Source organism: Delphinapterus leucas, chromosome 11, assembly GCF_059928025.1.
Source record: "Delphinapterus leucas isolate spDelLeu-1000000601 "Yukka" chromosome 11, BTC_Dleu_Yukka2, whole genome shotgun sequence".
In the NCBI taxonomy this organism is placed as follows: Eukaryota; Metazoa; Chordata; class Mammalia; order Artiodactyla; family Monodontidae; genus Delphinapterus; species Delphinapterus leucas.
The window spans coordinates 49082622-49100261 of record NC_143139.1 but is presented as its reverse complement, the minus strand read 5'-3'; the positions used below and the strand labels follow the sequence as shown (position 1 = coordinate 49100261).

The following is a 17640-nucleotide window of genomic DNA, read 5'->3' as shown; positions in this document are numbered from 1 at the left end:
AAGATCACAAAGCTGTATGCAGTAATATAAACAATTCTGTTAAAATTAGTAGTATCCTATGTCAAAGACACCCAATCATTAACGTGGCCGAGAAGGATAATATTAAAAGTCCAGCTTTACTCACAGTCTTTTCTGTGAAGGTGTTCTTAAGGGTAAAACAATGTACTTGGAAGCCAATAGTGGAATACGATACAAAAATATTTTCATATGATTATGAATGTCCTCTAATTATAAATATAGATACATAATAGATCAAATACATGTGTTATAGTCATCTTACCTGTGGACTGAGACTGACAGCACAGAAGGCAGAGTGGTGACTCCCCAAAGATGTCCAAGTCCTAATCCTGGAACCTGTGAGTATGTTACCTTATGTGGCAACATGACAAAAGGGACTTTGTTGATTTGATTAAGGTTGAGGACCCTGAGATGGGGAGATTATCTTGCATTATCCAGTTGGGTCCAATCTAGTCACATGAATCTACCTCTGACCACTGCCAGAAACTTTCCTGGCTGTGGTCAGAGGTAGATATGACAACGGAGGAGCAGCTTTGAAGATGGAATAAAGGGGCCGTGAGCCAAGGAATGTAGATGGCTTCTAGAAGCTGGAAAAGGCAAGGAAATGAAGTCTCCAGAAAGGAAGACTGCCTTGATTTTAGCTCAGTGAAATCTGTATTCCACTTCTAACCGATAGAAATGTAAGATAAAACATGTGTGTTGTTTCAAGCCACTAAGTTTGTGGTTACTTGTTACAATAGCAATAGAAAGCTAATGCAGATAGGTAGTAGAACAGCCTATCTTGAGGAAATTAAGACAAGGCAAAATATTTTCAGACCTAAAATTGACCACTGTATCCACCTACTGTAGCACTACGCAGATATGTTATGTCGTGGATAACAAGAAATTGGGCTCAATAAGATATATTCTCTGGACTGCTGGTTCACAAAAGTATGGAAGATATTTTTAGCAATGAACTGTAAAACTGACACAATATAGAAAGTAATAGCTATATTAAAGTCTTCAGTGATTATGAGATACTTTTTAACTTTTTAGGCAATGTTGCCTAATTCTTAACATCAAATTTTAATAAATATTCATCAAGAATGATGACCTGGAGTTTGTAAATTATGCTGATTACATTTCCACTGGGTCAGGTATAAGCCATGGATAGATGACAGTAGATACAAACAGCTTCTGGACCAGTTGTAGTAGAATAATTATTGGCATACTATGCAGAGAAACGCTATAAAGACTCACTAATAGAGACTCTGAAACAGTTCAGGGAAGCAAGAGCAGCAGTTAAGCCAACCTCATGTACTACAATCAGAGGAAACTGAGTCAAGATGACTTATGAGGAGTAGAGCTGTAAATACATATGAGCTGGATAATACATATAACTGCCAGCCAAAATAGATTACAAATCCATACACGTGGTCAAAACTTTGTTTCCTTCCTTCCTTCTGCCCTCCTTCTCGCCCTTCTTCCCTTCTTCCCTGTCTTCCTTCGGATCTCCCAAGGTATTTGACACAGGTCTATGTGGACAATGGTTCCTTGATAAGTATATACTTACTGAATGAAATGGCTTTGCAGGCAAGTTAAAACTAAGGATAAAACCCATGTCTACTGACTACTTAAAGTGGTTAATGGAAAACAGAAGTAGATCAAGGTAAGGAGGAAAGTACCCTGTCTTTAATAGAGCAAGAGCTGAGTGGTTTTAAGTAATGCCCTTTAGACTCCATAATGCTTTTGAATAGTTCGTGTAAATGGTGCTATACAGCAAGTTTCTTTTAGCCCTTTCAGAGAAAAATGAATTTCAATTTTGTTTCTCTTGAAGTGGAAGTAAAAGAAACTGGGAAATTAAAAGACAGTTCAGAACTGTCAGACTTCCAAAATAGAGGAATTTTTCTCCAAATTCTTCTACTGTTAACATGGTTTGCATTTGTAAGCTTTCTATTTTCATATTGCATAAATTAATTCAGAAAACAAATAATAACAATTTATAAAGATGTGAACACTTTTTTGTCTGAAAGAACTTTAAAACTATGTTAAAGAGAGTAAATACGTTTTTAAAATATAGAAAGACTCATCTAAGGGAAATGGTAATCCACTGGGAAGGAAATTTTTACTGACAATGATTTTTTTTAAATTTAATTAATTAATTAATTAATTTTTGCCTGCATTGGATCTTTGTGGCTGCGCGCGGACTTTCCCTAGTTGCAGTGAGCGGGGGCTACTCTTCGTTGTCGTGTGCAGGCTTCTCACTGCGGTGGCTTCTCTTGTTTTGGAGCACGGGCTCTAGGTGTGCAGGATTCAGTAGTTGTGGTTCGCGGACTCCAGAGCGCAGGCTCAGTAGTTGTGGCGCATGGGCTTAGTTGGTCCGTGGCATGTGGGATCTTCCCAGACCAGGGCTCGAACCCGTGTCCCCTGAATTGGCAGGCGGATTCTTAACCATTGCGCTACCAGGGAAGTCCCTACTGACAATGATTTTATTACATGTTTGCTATCATGATATGGAAGAACATTTGTGATGAAATCAACTCAGGAATTAGGTGTTTCTTTAAAAGCTATAGAAATAGTATTTGCTGATTAAGAATAGACTTGGGTACCTCAAATTAAATTCTAGGGTTTCCTCCTCTAAAAAGGAACTCTTAAATTAGGTAACAAGGAATCTAAGAAGAGAATGCAGTCCTTCATATGAACTTCAGAAAGGGATGATAGAACTCATTTGGAATTTATTCTTCCTTTTCACCACTGAAGGTATATTACTTATCCAACGGACTGTTAATGGCTGGAGGGTTAAAAAGGAAAATGAGTGTTTCTAAACTAACTCAGGCAGTGTTTCTAAAAGTCTGGTCTGTAAATTAGCTGTATCACAAACACTTAAGGTGCATTTTAAAATGTGGATTATTAGGCCCAACTCCAGACACAGTGAATCAGAATCTATAGGGGATAAGGTTTAGAATGCTGCATATTAACAATCTCACAGGTGGTTGTTATGCTCTCCAAAGTTTGGGAAGCATTAGTGTAAAGAGATAGGTTAGCTTCTTGAATTAATTTTGCCGAAATTCAGGCAATGACCTTGTGATAAGAGTGCAATCATATTGTAGCTGTAAGGCTGGATTGTCAGTTCTTGACAGAAAAATTTCTTTCCCCAGCCCTCTAGGAATATTTAGTTTCAGTAAATTAAATGAACAAACTCTAGTATAACTCTCATATACTGTAACTGGCATCACTTCATCTAAGATTCTTTTCCTTCTTAAAAATTATGGCAATTTCCTTAATAAAAATGCTGGGTTGTATCAGTGGATTGATTTTATATTCAATCATTTCTTCTTTTTGATAACTCTATATTAACCATTTATAGTCCATTTGGCTTCATTTTTGTAGTAGATAAATCATATTTTAGTTAAAGCACAATAAACTAAGAATTGTATATCTAATTGATGATAACCATCTTTAGTAAGCAATGTAAAAGTAATTTATTTTTATGTTAAAAAAGTTGTACTGGGCTTCCCTGGTGGCGCAGTGGTTGAGAGTGCGCCTGCCGATGCAGGGAACACCGGTTCGTGCCCTGGTCCGGGAAGATCCCACATGCCGCGGAGTGGCTGGGCCCGTGAGCCATGGCCGCTGAGCCTGCGCGTCCGGAGCCTGTGCTCCGCAACGGGAGAGGCCACAACAGTGAGAGGCCCGCGTACCGCAAAAATAAAATTAAAAAAAAGAAAAAAAAATTAAAAAATAAAGTCAGGGTTTTAGATTTGTTACCCTGATCTAATTTAGCCCTAAGTCTATAATAAATATTAGGGAGAAAAGCTCTCATTCACTTTCAGTGCCTCGAACAGTAAAATACAAACTCTTGAATGGAGAATTAAAGATGAACTATTTGAGAATGAGAAATAAATATTATTTGAACGATATTTACAGTAGTCGTTATACATGAGGGGGGCTCCTGGGAACACTGTAAGCAAGTGCTTGACTCTTGAAATGACAAATAGGGAGGAAACAGTCTGTGAAAATATCCATTTGTAGAGTTGAAATCAAACGTCCTTAGAACTCAAAGGACGTAGCAATCATCTCATTTAATCCTTACCTTTTGGATGAGCAGTTTAATACTTAGAAACATGGCAACTTACCAAGGTCATAAAGCTAGTAAAAGGGTAGGGTCAGGACTAGCATCCAAATAACCTTGCTCTTACTTCGTTGCTCTTGCTATAATGTCACATTAATTCAGTAAGTCACTATATTAATGATATTGGGCATTCTTAATGTAACATGATTTGCTACTAAATTGGAAACTGTACTAATAGTGCCACAAGTCAGAGTACTCCCTATGGCAGAGACTGCTTACTGTCTCTAAATGTATACTCTCCTTTTCTTCCATAGCAATAGAAGTTTCAGCTGAGCACATGGCTACACAACCAAACACTCCGGATTTTTTTTCTTTTTTAAAACCACTTTGAGATATAATTCACATACCGTACATTTGACTCCTTTAAAGTGTGCAATCTAATTCCTTTTAGTACATTCACAGAATTGTGCATCCATCGCCCCAATATTAGAATATCGTCGTTACCTTCCCCAAACCCCATATCCCGTAGCTGTCACCCCAATCCCTTCAGCCCTTCAGCCCCAAGCAACCATGAATCTATTTTCTGTCTCTATAGATTTGCCTATTTCGACATTTCATTTAAGTAGAATCATACAATATATGCTCCCTTGGGACTGGCCTCTTTGATTTTGCATAATGTTTTCAAGGTTCATCTATGTAGCATGTATCAGTATGTCATTTCTTTTTATTGAATAATAATAATTCCATTGTATGGATATACCACACTTAATTTAATCCACTCATAGTTGATGGACATTTGATAGGTTTCCATTTTTGGACTACTATGAATAATGTTGCTGTGAACATCACATGCAATTATTTGTGTGCATATTTCCACTTCTCTTGGGTATGTACCTAGGAGTGGGATTGCTGGGTCAAATGGTCACTCTATGTCTAATCATTTGAAGAACTATCAGACTGTTTTCCAAAGTGGCTGCAGCATTTTACATTGCCACCAGCAGTCTATGAGGGTCCCAATTTCTGCACATCCTCAGCAATCCTTGTTATTATCTGTCTTTTTGACTATAGGCATCCTAGTGTGTGTAAAGTGATATCTCATTGTGGTTTTGATTTGCATTTTCCTGATGGCTAATGATATTGAGCATCTTTTCATTTGCTTATTGGCCCTTTGTATATCTTCTTTGGATAAATGTCTATCCACATTCTTTGCCCATTTTATAATTGGATTTTAAAATTACTGAGTTATGTGTTCTGTAAATATTTTAGATCCTAGACCTTTATCAGATAGATGATGTCCAAAAATTTTCTCCCATTGTGTGGGTTATCTTTTCACTTTTTTGTTGGTGTCCTTTGAAGCAAAAGGTTTTAAATTTCATGTCCAATTTTATCTGTTTATTCTTTTTTTGCTTGTTCTTTTGGTGTTCTAAGACATTGCTTAATCTGAGGTCCTAAAGATTTATACCTATATTTTCTTCTCAGAGTCTTATAGCTTTGGATCTTACATTTAGTCTTTGATCCATTGTGAGTTAATTTTTGTATGTGGTGTGAGGTAAGGGTCCAATTTATTTCTTTTGTATGTGGAAATTCCAGCACTACTAGTTAAAAATACTATTCCTTCCCCCATTTAATTGTCTTGGCACCCTCTTTGAAAATTAACTAATGATAACTAGGAAGACTCTCCATTTTATTCATCTCTGTATTTATCCTTATGGCAGTATCACAATGCATTGATTAATCTAGCTTTGCAATATGATGTGAAATCGAGAAGTGTGAGTTCACCAACCTTGTTCTTCTCTCTCAGGATTGTTTTGGCTATTCTGAGATTCTTGAAATGCCTTAATAATACTAGAATTAACTTCTCAATTTTTGTAAAGAAGTCAGCTGGGATTTTGATAAGGTTGCTTGGGATCTGTAGATCAGTTTGGGAAGTAATGTCATCTTAGCAATATTGTCTCTCAATTTATGAACATGGTGTCACACCATGGTCTATTAATCTCCCTTGCTAATACATGTGGTCATGTTCTAGGTTGTGGTCAATAGAATGTGAGCAGAAGTGATATGTGAAACTTCTTATTCATGCTCTTAAAAGGAAGGATCATGTTTATCACTCCCCCGTTTGTGTTCTTCCTTTCTGGTGGCTGAAAATTGGAGATGTTAGTGGGAGTTAGAGTTACCACCTTTTCCATAAATTGGAGTAGATGTTCTGTCTCCTCTTTTTATAAGGGCTTTAATCCCTACATGAGGCCCCACCTTTATGACCTAATCTAACTATAATCACTTCCTAAAGGTCCTACTTTCAAATACCATCACACTGGGGATTGGAGCTTCAATATGTGAATTTGGGAGCCAGTGGTACACAAAAACATTTCAGTCCATAGTATTCTGCCACTGGCTTTCCCAAATTTATATCCTTCTCACAGGCAAAATACATTCACTCTACCTGAATAATGCCAAAACTCTTGACTCTTTCCAGCATCAATTCTAAAGTCCATCTAAATTACATATGGGTGAGACTCGAGCTATGATTCATCTTGAGGCAAAAATTCCTCTCCAGCTGTGAGTGAACATGTGAAACCAAGCAGTTCTGCACTTCTGAAATTCAATGTGAGACAGGCATAGGATAGACATTTCCATTCTAAATGGGAGAAATGGGAGAGAAGGAATGGATGCTGGGTCCCAAGCAAGTTAAACTCTAGCAAGGCAAATCCCATTGGATTTTTTTTTTTTAGTGTAAAAATTAATTAAGTGTTTATTTAAGTTTTAGTTTAATTAAGTTTTTTTAAAATTAATTTTTATTGGAGTTCATTGGATCTTAAGGTGAGAGAATAGTACTGGTTGGATGCTCTGCCCTCCAAATCTCCTGGAGTGGCCAATACCATCCCCATGGCTCAGTGGGAACACGCAGTCTACACCACAGTTCTTCCAGTGGGCGTCATGCCCCCACAGCTCCAGGCAGTCCCACCCCATAGCTTCCCTCCGTGGCTGTCTGGCCTGTTGAAAGTGAGGTGGTGGCCCTGAAGATCTCTGAATCACCCTCAGGGCCATTCTTTTTTCTTTTTTTTTTTTACATCTTTATTGGAGTATAATTGCTTTACAATGGTGTGTTAGTTTCTGCTTTATAACAAAGTGAGTCAGTTATACATATACATATGTCCCCATATCTCTTCCCTCTTGCATCTCCCTCCCTCCCTCCCTCCCTATCCCACCCCTCTAGGTGGTCACAAAGCACTGAGCTGATCTCCCCCTCAGGGCCATTCTCCCCTTATCATGAAGAATAACACATGTTCACAGCCTAATAGCACTATGGTTGAGGTCCTGTAGGGTCTAAGAAGTCTGACAGCCTTCCTTCATTTTGTCCCCTCTCCATTACTTTTAGTTCAAATCGGCAGTGCTGCTGCTGGGATGGTTGATTAGATCTGTGATTCACACCCATGTTAAACTCCTAATTGAATGGTCAGTCAGCCATACCCTTAGCATTCTCTTCTGAACACACTTTCTCATTTTTTTTATGGACAGGCTGAGAATTTTCCAAATATTTAAGTTCTAGTTCCTTTTTGCTCAGTAATTCTGTATTCAATTCAAATCTCTTTTCTTATATTTCACTATATGCAGTCAGAAGGAACCAAGCTACTGCTTCACATTTTTTTTGGAAATCTCCTCAGCTGAATACCCAGTTTTATCATTTGCAAGTTCTACCTTCCACAGCACACTAGAATGCAAACACAAGTTAGCCAAATTCTCTGCCACTGTATAATGAGGATAGCCTTTCCTCCAGTTTCCAATAATCTGTTCCTCATTTCCATCTGAGACCTCATCAGAATGGCCTTTTACCATCCGCATTTCTACCAGCATTCTATTCATGATTATTTATGTATTCTCTAAGAAGATGGAGGCTTTCTCTCTAGTTTTCCTCTTTTCTTTCTGAGCTCTCACCAGCATCACCTTTAGCAGTCTCTTCATGACAGTATGAGATTTTTCTACCATGCATTTCAAAATTCTTCCATCCTCTACCCATTACCCAATTCCAAAGGTACTTCCACATTTTTAGATATTTGTTACAGCAGCATCCTACTTCTTTTTTTTTTTTTTTTTTTTTGCGGTACGCAGGCCTCTCACTGTTGTGGCCTCTCCCGTTGCGGAGCACAGGCTCCGGACGCACAGGCTCAGCGGCCATGTCTCACAGGCCCAACCGCTCCGCAGCATGTGGGATCTTCCCGGACCGGGGCACAAACCCGTGTCCCCTGCATCGGCAGGCGGACTCTCAACCACTGCGCCACCAGGGAAGCCCCTCATCCTACTTCTTAATACCAATTTCTTTATTAGTTAGGATTCTTCAGAGAAACAGAACCAATAGGATACACACACATATATAAGATATACATATACATATATATAGGATATACATATACATAAATTCATTTATTTCTTTATTGGCTTATGCAATTATAGAAGTTGAGAAGTCCTATGATCTGTCATCTGGAAGCTGGAGGGCTAAGAATGCCAGTGATATAAATTCCAGTCTGAGTCTGAAGACCCAAGAACCTGCAGAAGGTGCAGATGGTGCAAGTCCCAGTCCAAAGACAGGTGAAGACTGATGATTCAATTCAAGCAGTTAATCAGGGAGAGAGAGCCATCTCATGTTTCCTCCTCTTTTTATAAGGGCACTAATCCAATCATGAGGACCCCACCCTCATAACCTAATGTAATCCTAATTGCCCTCCAAAGGACCTACCTCCAAATTCCATGGTGCTGGGGATTAGGGCTTCAAAATATGACTTTGGCTTGGGCACCACATTCTGGTCATAGCAAAAGGTTAAATTACAACTAAGATGCAAATGAAGAAACAATTCATAAATTGAATCCTTTTAAAATTTATTTTATTTTTTATTGAAGTATAGTTGATTTATGATATTATATTAGTTTCAGGTGTACAACATATTGATTCACTATTTTTATAGGTTATGCTCCATTTAAAGTTATTACAAAATAATGGCTATATGTCCCTGTGCTGTACAATATATCCTTATTGCTTATTTATTTTATACGTAGTAGTTTGTATCTCTTAATCCCCTACCCCTACATAATTTTTTTTCCCCTACATAAATTAAATTCTTGATCTGAGAAAATCTCCCTGTACTACTTGGCTTTTGCTGTGCAACCAACCACCCATATACTTGGTAGCATGCAGGGAATATAAGCTTTCATTTATTTCTTACACCTATTGTTACTAAGGCTTGACAAATCTAGTTTAGACTCAGCTGACCTTGGCTCTAAGCTGCAAGTTGGGTCCAAGTATGCCCTACATTTCTGTTATCATAAAGATCAGTGTACCTGAGGCATATCCTTCTGATGTGAAAAGCTGGAATGCAAGAGAGAAAGCTCAGTCATATAAGCACATTGCAAGCCTCTGGTCCTGTCAGGTCCATTAACATTCAATTGGCCAAAGGACATTAAATGGCCAAGCCCAAAATTAAATAGGGGCAAAATATACTCCTCTCCAGAGGAGGAAGGAAAAGAATGACTATTTGTTGAACAATGTTTTAAATCTAATCTACTACAGCCTACTTTTTCAGTCACAAATTTTTATTCACCAACCATATGTAAAATACACTCACTTCCATTTCAAGACACCCCAAAAGTCTCATTCAGTCATGACATCAGATTTAAAGTTTAGGATCACATGATTTATATAAGTTTTAGAGTATCTCTTTGTGATTCAAAGGCCTAGAAACTTAAAGGATAAGGTATCTGCTCTCATACATTCAACATATGATGGTGGAACAAGGACAGGATAACTATAATAGAAACTTACATTTGAAAAGGAGAAGAATGAGATACAGATAGGAGTCACTGGCTCATACCAATTTTGAAATATTGCTAGACAAGTATTTCCAAGTACCTCCACCTTGGGGGTCTGGGATGTTCCTTGATGAAGTCCTAGTTCCGTCTCTTGGAACTAGAGTTCCGTCTCTAGTCCTAGTCCCATCTGTGCTTCTTCATGGCTCTTTGCTGTGTCCTCTTGTGGCGAGGAAGGATCTTTATTTCTTTTTAATCATCCTCCTTAGCCACTTCTGAAGAGGGCTTTTCTTTGTAGCTAAGATGATGTCATGGTCTGGTCCCTGCCTATAGAAAGTTGGGGCCCAAAGTTCTTTTTACATTTGAAAAGTCTCAGTTTCTTTTAGCTCAGGCCTGTGGTGCTTTGGCTAGACTAGCTTTCAAAAACAGTCATGGATTTTCTATGTATTGATTCCAGTCAATGCTACATACCAAAATGCTCCACAATTCTCTTTGAGATATGGTCATCCTACTTTATAGACTTAATTACAGATATTTTGGGTACCGTCAAGGTTTTCTGGGACCATATCCTTTATTTCTTTAGATCCCTTTTATCCAGGTGAAAAGATTTAGTAGATAACATCTGTAGTAGACACTGTCTACTTAAGCTTATCTCTGTGGCTGCATGATTGATACCTAATGATTAGTTGATGATAAAAGGAAGAAGTTGAGGTTTATTTATGAATGACTTAGCTCAGTATGTGGGTCAAAGCCAAGAAAAGGATCATGTCTGCACTACAGATCCTTTCTTGGGTGGGCTTAAAAGAAAGCAGAGAAATTCTCCCAATGATCAGAACTTTGGGTGGTACACCTGGTCATCAACTTTGCATGGAAAGACAAGTTTGTTCAGGGGCCTGCAAAGAGAACTATTGTTAGACTGAGGGCCAGGAAGCCTGAGGAAAAGTTACATGGATGGACCTAAGGAGATGGGCAAAAGTGTCAAGAGTTTTGTATTACATGTGAGCACCAACCATAAAGCACACACCACAGAGGAAGTATTGAACAAATTGACTGAATGACTACAACAGTTGGCATCAAATAGCCTCTATCCCCAGAGGTGGAACAATGAGCACATGAATGTCATAGCCACAGGGGCAGGGATGGTGGCTATACAAGGGGCCCACAGCACAGTTCCTATTTATCAAGACTGAGCTAGCTGTTACTGCTGCCAAATGTCCAACTTGCTGGGAACAGAGACCAATGCTGAGCCTGTAATATGGAATCATCCCTAGAGGAGAAACAAATGGTGGCAAGTTAAGTACCTTGGACCCTGATTCTGGAAAAGGAAATGACTCATCTTGATTACAACTGATATTACATGCATGAATTTTCCTTTCCTGCCAGCAATATCTCCACCATCTCCACCATCAAAGGGCTTACAGAGGGTTTGATCTCATGGCATAGGATCTTTTATAATATATCAAACAACAGGCCACCATTCCTAGGAGATGCTCCATTCCAGGGGGCATCTAGTGTGTAATGACTAGTTGATATGGGGTTATAAAGGTGTGGCCTCAATGCCTCAGTTTGGAACAACTCAGAGGAGCCATTTAGTTTCAGTGGATTGAAGTCTTTTTGTAAATGCATTATAGTCCAATTTCTTTCTCTGCTCAATCTTGCTTGCTTCCTTTCTTCCACAGGTTTTGATCCTGAGAGCACTTCTTTGCAGGCTAATCTCCATGTCAGAGCTGACTTTCATGGCAGTTTGACCTGCAATACCACCTTTATCTTTTCTGAGGTTTTAACAAAGTGTGTTGCAGTTACACCCTTGATTTTGTCTTTACCCTGAGGTCAAGTATTACTGGTAGTAGCCTAGACTTGCTTTTTCTCTGAAGTTGGAATTTGGTGATAAACAGTTTCATTTCTAACCCTGCAAGTTTCAGAATTTCTGGACTGTATATTTTTTCTCAACTATAATTCAGGCAGGTCTTTTTGAGTTCATCTCTTTATTATGCCTTTTTAAGTACAGCTAGCAGCAGCCCACTTTTTAACATTCTGCTTTGAAATCATCTCACCTAATTTCACAAGTTTATTAAGTACATGTTCTGCCTTCCATGTTATTGCAGGTGACAATTTTCCCAAACGTTTTTCTACTACATAACACTGCTGCCATTTTCCCACTCTCCTTTGACAAGTACATCATTGCCTGCTGCCCATTCCCAAGGCCAGTGCTGCACAACTTAGGTTTTTGTTACAGCAGCACTTTAAATACCAAATTCTGTATCAGTCAAATTTTTCTGCCTTTCAAAACACTCCAAATCCTAGTATCACACAATAATCTACATATATTTTTTGTACATTTGTGGGTTGGATGGAGTTTGGCTGATCTTGGCAGGACTCAACTGGTCTCTAAGCTGCAAGTTGGGTCTAAGTCTGCTTCACACATATCTCATCTTCCTCAAGCCAGAAACTAGCCCTGTTCTCATGCAAAAAGCAAGGGACCAAGAAACAAGCCCAACTACGCAACCCCACATCAGTAGTAGAGAAGTGTATTCCTCCTGTGGGGCAAGGGAAAGGGAGTGATCATTTGCTGAAAAATCTTCTATCTACTGTATTACCAGAATGCAGAATAGAGAGATAAAGTATGGAAAACATGAAAGAACAATAATTTAATGGAGAATGGATAAAACCCGACATATGTCTAATAGGAGTTCCAGAATGAAAAATAAGCAATATTCAAACAGAAAATGCCTATGATTTTTTTCCAGAGTAAAAAACAAAGTCTTCAGATTCAAAAATTAAAATGAACTTGATGCAAGTAAAACTAAACAAAAACAACTCTCTCTTTCTCTATACACACACACACACACACACACACACACACATACTCTTTCTCTCTCTAAAGATACACAAACACATACCTATATGTACAGAAATTAAAATGAGTTTGATAAGAAAAATAAAAATAAATCCATACATGTATATTCATACCTATAAATACCTAGACCCATTTTCATGAGCATAAAAATATGAATCTCAGAGAAAATCTTAAATACTAAGAGAAAAGACAGTTCCCTATTAAAGAAATGCCATTTAGGTAGAAAACTTCTCATCAGCTACAGTGTATGCAAGAAGACATTGGGAAAATATCTTCAAAGAGCTGAGGGGAAAATTACTATCAGCTTAAAATTCTGTATGCAGTTAAATTATTCAAGATGAAGGGAAAGAGATTTTTAGGAAAAGATTGAGTTTACAGCATACTGACCTTCTCACAGCTTCTCACACAATGTACTTCAGGAAGATGAAAATTGAATTTAGAAATGAATGTAAGAAGCCATTATGAATGAGAAAATAAATACACATAACCACTGATTAGACTGATTTTGAAGGAGGGGTGTTTTAAAAAGTAGTCGTGTGGACTTCCCTGGTGGTACAGTGGATAAGAATCCTCCTGCCAATCCAGGGGACACAGGTTTGATCTCTGGTCCGGGAAGATCCCACATGCCGTGGAGCAACTAAGCCCATGTACCACAACTACTGAGCCTGTGCTCTAGAGCCTATGAGTCACAACTACTGAGCCCACATGCCACAACTACTGAAGCCGGTGCCCCTAGAGCCTGTGATCTGCAACAAGAGAAGCCACCACAAGGAGAAGCTTGTGCACCGCAACGAAGAGTAGCCCCTGCTCGCCGCAACTAGAGAAAGCCCGTGCGCCTCAACGAAGACCCAATGCAGCCAAAAGTAAAATTAAATTAAATATTAAAAAAAAAAGTTGTTGTATGAATGACTTTTTTTGTGTGTTTGTGGTACGTGGGCCTCTCACTGTTGTGGCCGCTCCCGTTGCGGAGCACAGGCTCCAGACGCGCAGGCTCAGCGGCCATGGCTCACAGGCCCAGCCGCTCCGCGGCATGTGGGATCTTCCCAGACCGGGACACGAACCTGTGTCCCCTGCGTTAGGCAGGTGGACTCTCAACCACTGCGCCACCAGGGAATCCCTGTATGAATGACTTTTGAGGACATCATGCTGAGTGAAATAAGCCAGTCACAGAAAATAAATACTATAGGATTCCATTTACACAAGGTCCCTGGAGTAGTCAAATTTATAGAGACAGAAAATGTAACGGTGGTTATAAAGGGCTGGGGAAAGAGAGGAATGGGGGGGCTGTTGTTTAATGGGTATAAAATTTCAGTTTTGCAAGGTGAAAAGAGTTCTGGAGATTGGGTGCATAACAATGTGAATATAATTAACACTACTGAACTGTACACTTAAAAATGGTTGTGACAGTAATTTTGTTTTGCATATTTTACAATTAAAAATTAAAACAAAGAAAGTTGAAAGGAAATAATTTTAACAAATACAATAAATGGTCTAAGTGTAGCAGTATCAGTTAACTTTAGACCGTTTTAAGAAAGTATGTTAAAAATTTAAGGGTAACTGTTACAAAAAGGAAAAAAAAATGAAGACAGTAAATTAAGCCAATCCACTAGAAGGGAAACAGCAATGACAGCAGCAACAATAGCAAATAGGGAAAAACTAAAAGAAGCAGCAATGGAAGGCATAGCGTATAGAAAGCATAGCATATTTATGATAGTAGAAATAAGGCCAAATATAATCACAGTAAATATGAGTGATTGAATTTGTTAAAAACCAGAGGTTTCATACCTATTTAAAAAATAAAACAGCCTTAAGCAATTTATGAGGTACCAAAAACATGAAGACATACAGAAATGGTGAACATGAAATGATCGAAAATAATATGCCAGGAGAATACCAAAGAAAGTTGGTTTTGCTGGTAGATCAAAACCTATTTTGAGTTGTCTTACCATCTATTATCAATCAAATTTCTATCAATATAGACTATGAGGCAAAAAAGAAAATAACTTTATTAGAAACTTATTAGAAAAAAGTCACTATTTAATGATAAAAATAACAGTTTATAAGGAAAATGTAGCATCTTGAATCTTTTCGTACCTAGAGGCATGACCTCAAAACATATAAAGCAGAAAGTCTAAAGAATTGTAAGTAGAAAAAAAAAAAAAAGAATTGTAAGTAGAAATTGAGAAACTCTTTTAAAAGATCCCAAATGCCGCAACTAAGACCCAGCACAGTCAAAATAAATAAATAAATATTTTTTAAAAAGCTGATGGATCAAGCAAAAATCAGTAAAGATAGAGAATATTAGGACAACATAAGCAATACGCTTGATCTAATAATCATATATAGACCCTTCTGGCCAACATTTAGAGAATACAGATTATTTCAAACATGGGTAAAACGTTTACAAAAATCAAGCAGTACAAAGCCATAAAGAAGATTTCAAAAAATATCAAACAATCCATGTCATAAAGAGCTCCTTTTCTGAACAAAATCAGAAATCTAAAGAAAAAGATGGCCCCAAATACTATGTGTCTGAAAACTAAATTGTTCATGGCTAAAATAAATCAAATTGGAAATTATATAAGATTTATAAAGGAATAACAGTGAGAATAGTCTGGTGGTAAAACAGAACCAAGAGTGACATGTAAGGTCTAAATGCATAAATAAGAAAAAAATGAAAACTAGTGAGCTAAAATTTCATTTTAAAATATTGAAAAAGTACAACAGAATAAGCCACAGAAATTAACAAAATAGAAAATAGAAACAAAAAGAAGGATCAAAAAAAGCCAAAATCTGGTCCTTTGAAAAGACAGGGATATTTTATAAAATGAGAAGAATGATGCCAGTGTGCAATGAATGTTAACTAATAGCTGTAATCATTAAGAGAAGATTGCTACTGAGCCATCATCTTAGTTTTCTGGGTTTATACCATGTAGTTAGCTTTTGCTGGTTCAAGTCCCTGGCATTTAACCACACAATAAAACAAAAAATCAGTCCATAAGTGATAACCTTTACAAATAATCATGAGTATATATTGTTGCTTGGTTTAATCGACTGCATAATGTTTTATAAAAATTACTTCATTTACTTGATAAACTGAAACGGCTATGGGGCTCGATTCCAGCCTAAAGGTACATGATATGCATCTATAAATATATAATTAGGCAGTTCTTAAAGCCAAATTTGCTAGTGCTACATTGCAGGTCCAGTATCATAAGTACTAAAGCATTTTCCTGCCAGGCTTCCTTTATCAGCGTTATTACTAAGTGGAGAAGCTTGGCATTCAAATGTAGTCTCTATATGAGAATACGTAATGGAAAATTGATATCCTGGATATATCCTATATAATATCCTCTTACTATGTAAATCTTTCATAACTAAGGGTGTTTTCATTTTCTTAATATCTTGAGTATCTTAATATTTAAAAATCTTAATAACAGCTTAAAATCAATAATTTTGCCTGTAGTTTTCAACACAATTTTATGTAAAACATATTTATTATCTACTTTTCAGGTCAGTGACTCATTTAAAAAGACTTTTAAGTGAATCTAGCTTTGGGGAAGAAATGTGCTTATTTTTAAATAATAGGTTTTTGATTAGAGCTTTACAAGGTGGTTGGTTATTACAGATTACGTTCACATAAGGTATGTGAATTTCAATCTATGTGAACTTTACTCCGATCAAAGTACTGTGTTTCCTTGGACTAAGAAGACTTTGCTTTTTAATCTTATACATGTATTAGGCTGGGTGTGTGTGATGTTAAATTTTAAAATTTGTGCAATTAAATTTTAAAATTTGAAATATTTTAAAAATATAGGAAATTACACAAAGTAATAAAACATACAGTAGAAAATGACCATAAAGAATCCTCAATAGTTAACATTTTGTCATAATTGCCTTATCTTTTTATAATATAGTGACTAAAACATTAAAGATAAGTTGGAGTCTTTGTCCCCCCAATCTAGTCCCATTTCCTTCCCCTTTCCCTATAAATTCAATGTGTCTTTTCTTTCTTTCTTGTTTTAAATGTCTCTCTATTATTTATTTCTCTGTATCTTAGACTGGAACACAAAGCTTTAATTTTAGTTTGAAGATAGGTGAAAATCACAACTTGGACTTGGTTCAAGGCTTTTATGTTGGTGTACCACAAAAGCAGTTAATAAGCAGTGCTGAGGATATAAATGAGGTAAGGATGCAGGTAGGTGAATTCATCTGCCCACTTCCTGCTTGTTTGTATATCACAAAAAATTTGGTGGCTTCAACAGCTCTAGCAACTTAGCCAGGCTAATCTTCTCTGTATTGTTCCAATTTTAATATATGTGCTGCTGAAGCAAGCGCTCGATGTGTCTTTTCATTCAAATTTTATGCCTTTACACACGTAAAAATATATTCAGATAAAATTTAGAGTATTGTTTTATGTTTTAGACTTTACTTAAATGAATTCATCTTGTATAAATTATACTGCAACTGCTTTTTTTTCTGACAGCATTGTTTTTTATAATCCACTAATTATGTATATATGTGTGTATATATATATATATATAATTAGTGGGTTGCTTTTACTTGCTGTATGATATTCTATCATTTAAAATACCATATTTTAGTTATTTTCCTTCCGATAGACATTTCAGTTTTGGTCAATATTTTGCATATGTACCCTCTTATAAATGTGTGAGAGTTTCTCTAGAGTATGTATCTAGAAGTAGGAATGTTGAGTTTTACAGTATGTTCATGTTAACCTCCATGTCCTTTATTTACTTTTTGCCAAAGTATTATACCTAAATAGTTAAAAATTCAGAGTACAGCATAAAAATTGTAGAGTATAGCATAAAAGTATAGCATAAAAAATTGTAGTCCCCTTTTCTACCTTCTCTCATTCTTCTCCCTGGAAGCCACCGCTTCCAACTGTTTTAAAAGTTTA

At 37.0% G+C, this 17640-nt stretch overlaps 1 protein-coding gene and 1 pseudogene across 1 annotated transcript in view; one reads left to right on the top strand and one right to left on the bottom strand.

Moving 5' to 3' along the window:
- TAFA2 (TAFA chemokine like family member 2) overlaps positions 1 to 17640 on the top strand; it is a 604247-nt gene that overhangs the window by 7658 nt on the left and 578949 nt on the right. Inside the window, exons 2-3 of the mRNA XM_089919992.1 lie at positions 272 to 356; positions 16780 to 16905. The gene's annotated coding sequence lies outside the window, so the exon portion shown is untranslated. The remainder of the gene's footprint in view (positions 1 to 271; positions 357 to 16779; positions 16906 to 17640) is intronic.
- LOC115803530 (U6 spliceosomal RNA) lies at positions 16962 to 17057 on the bottom strand (annotated as a pseudogene).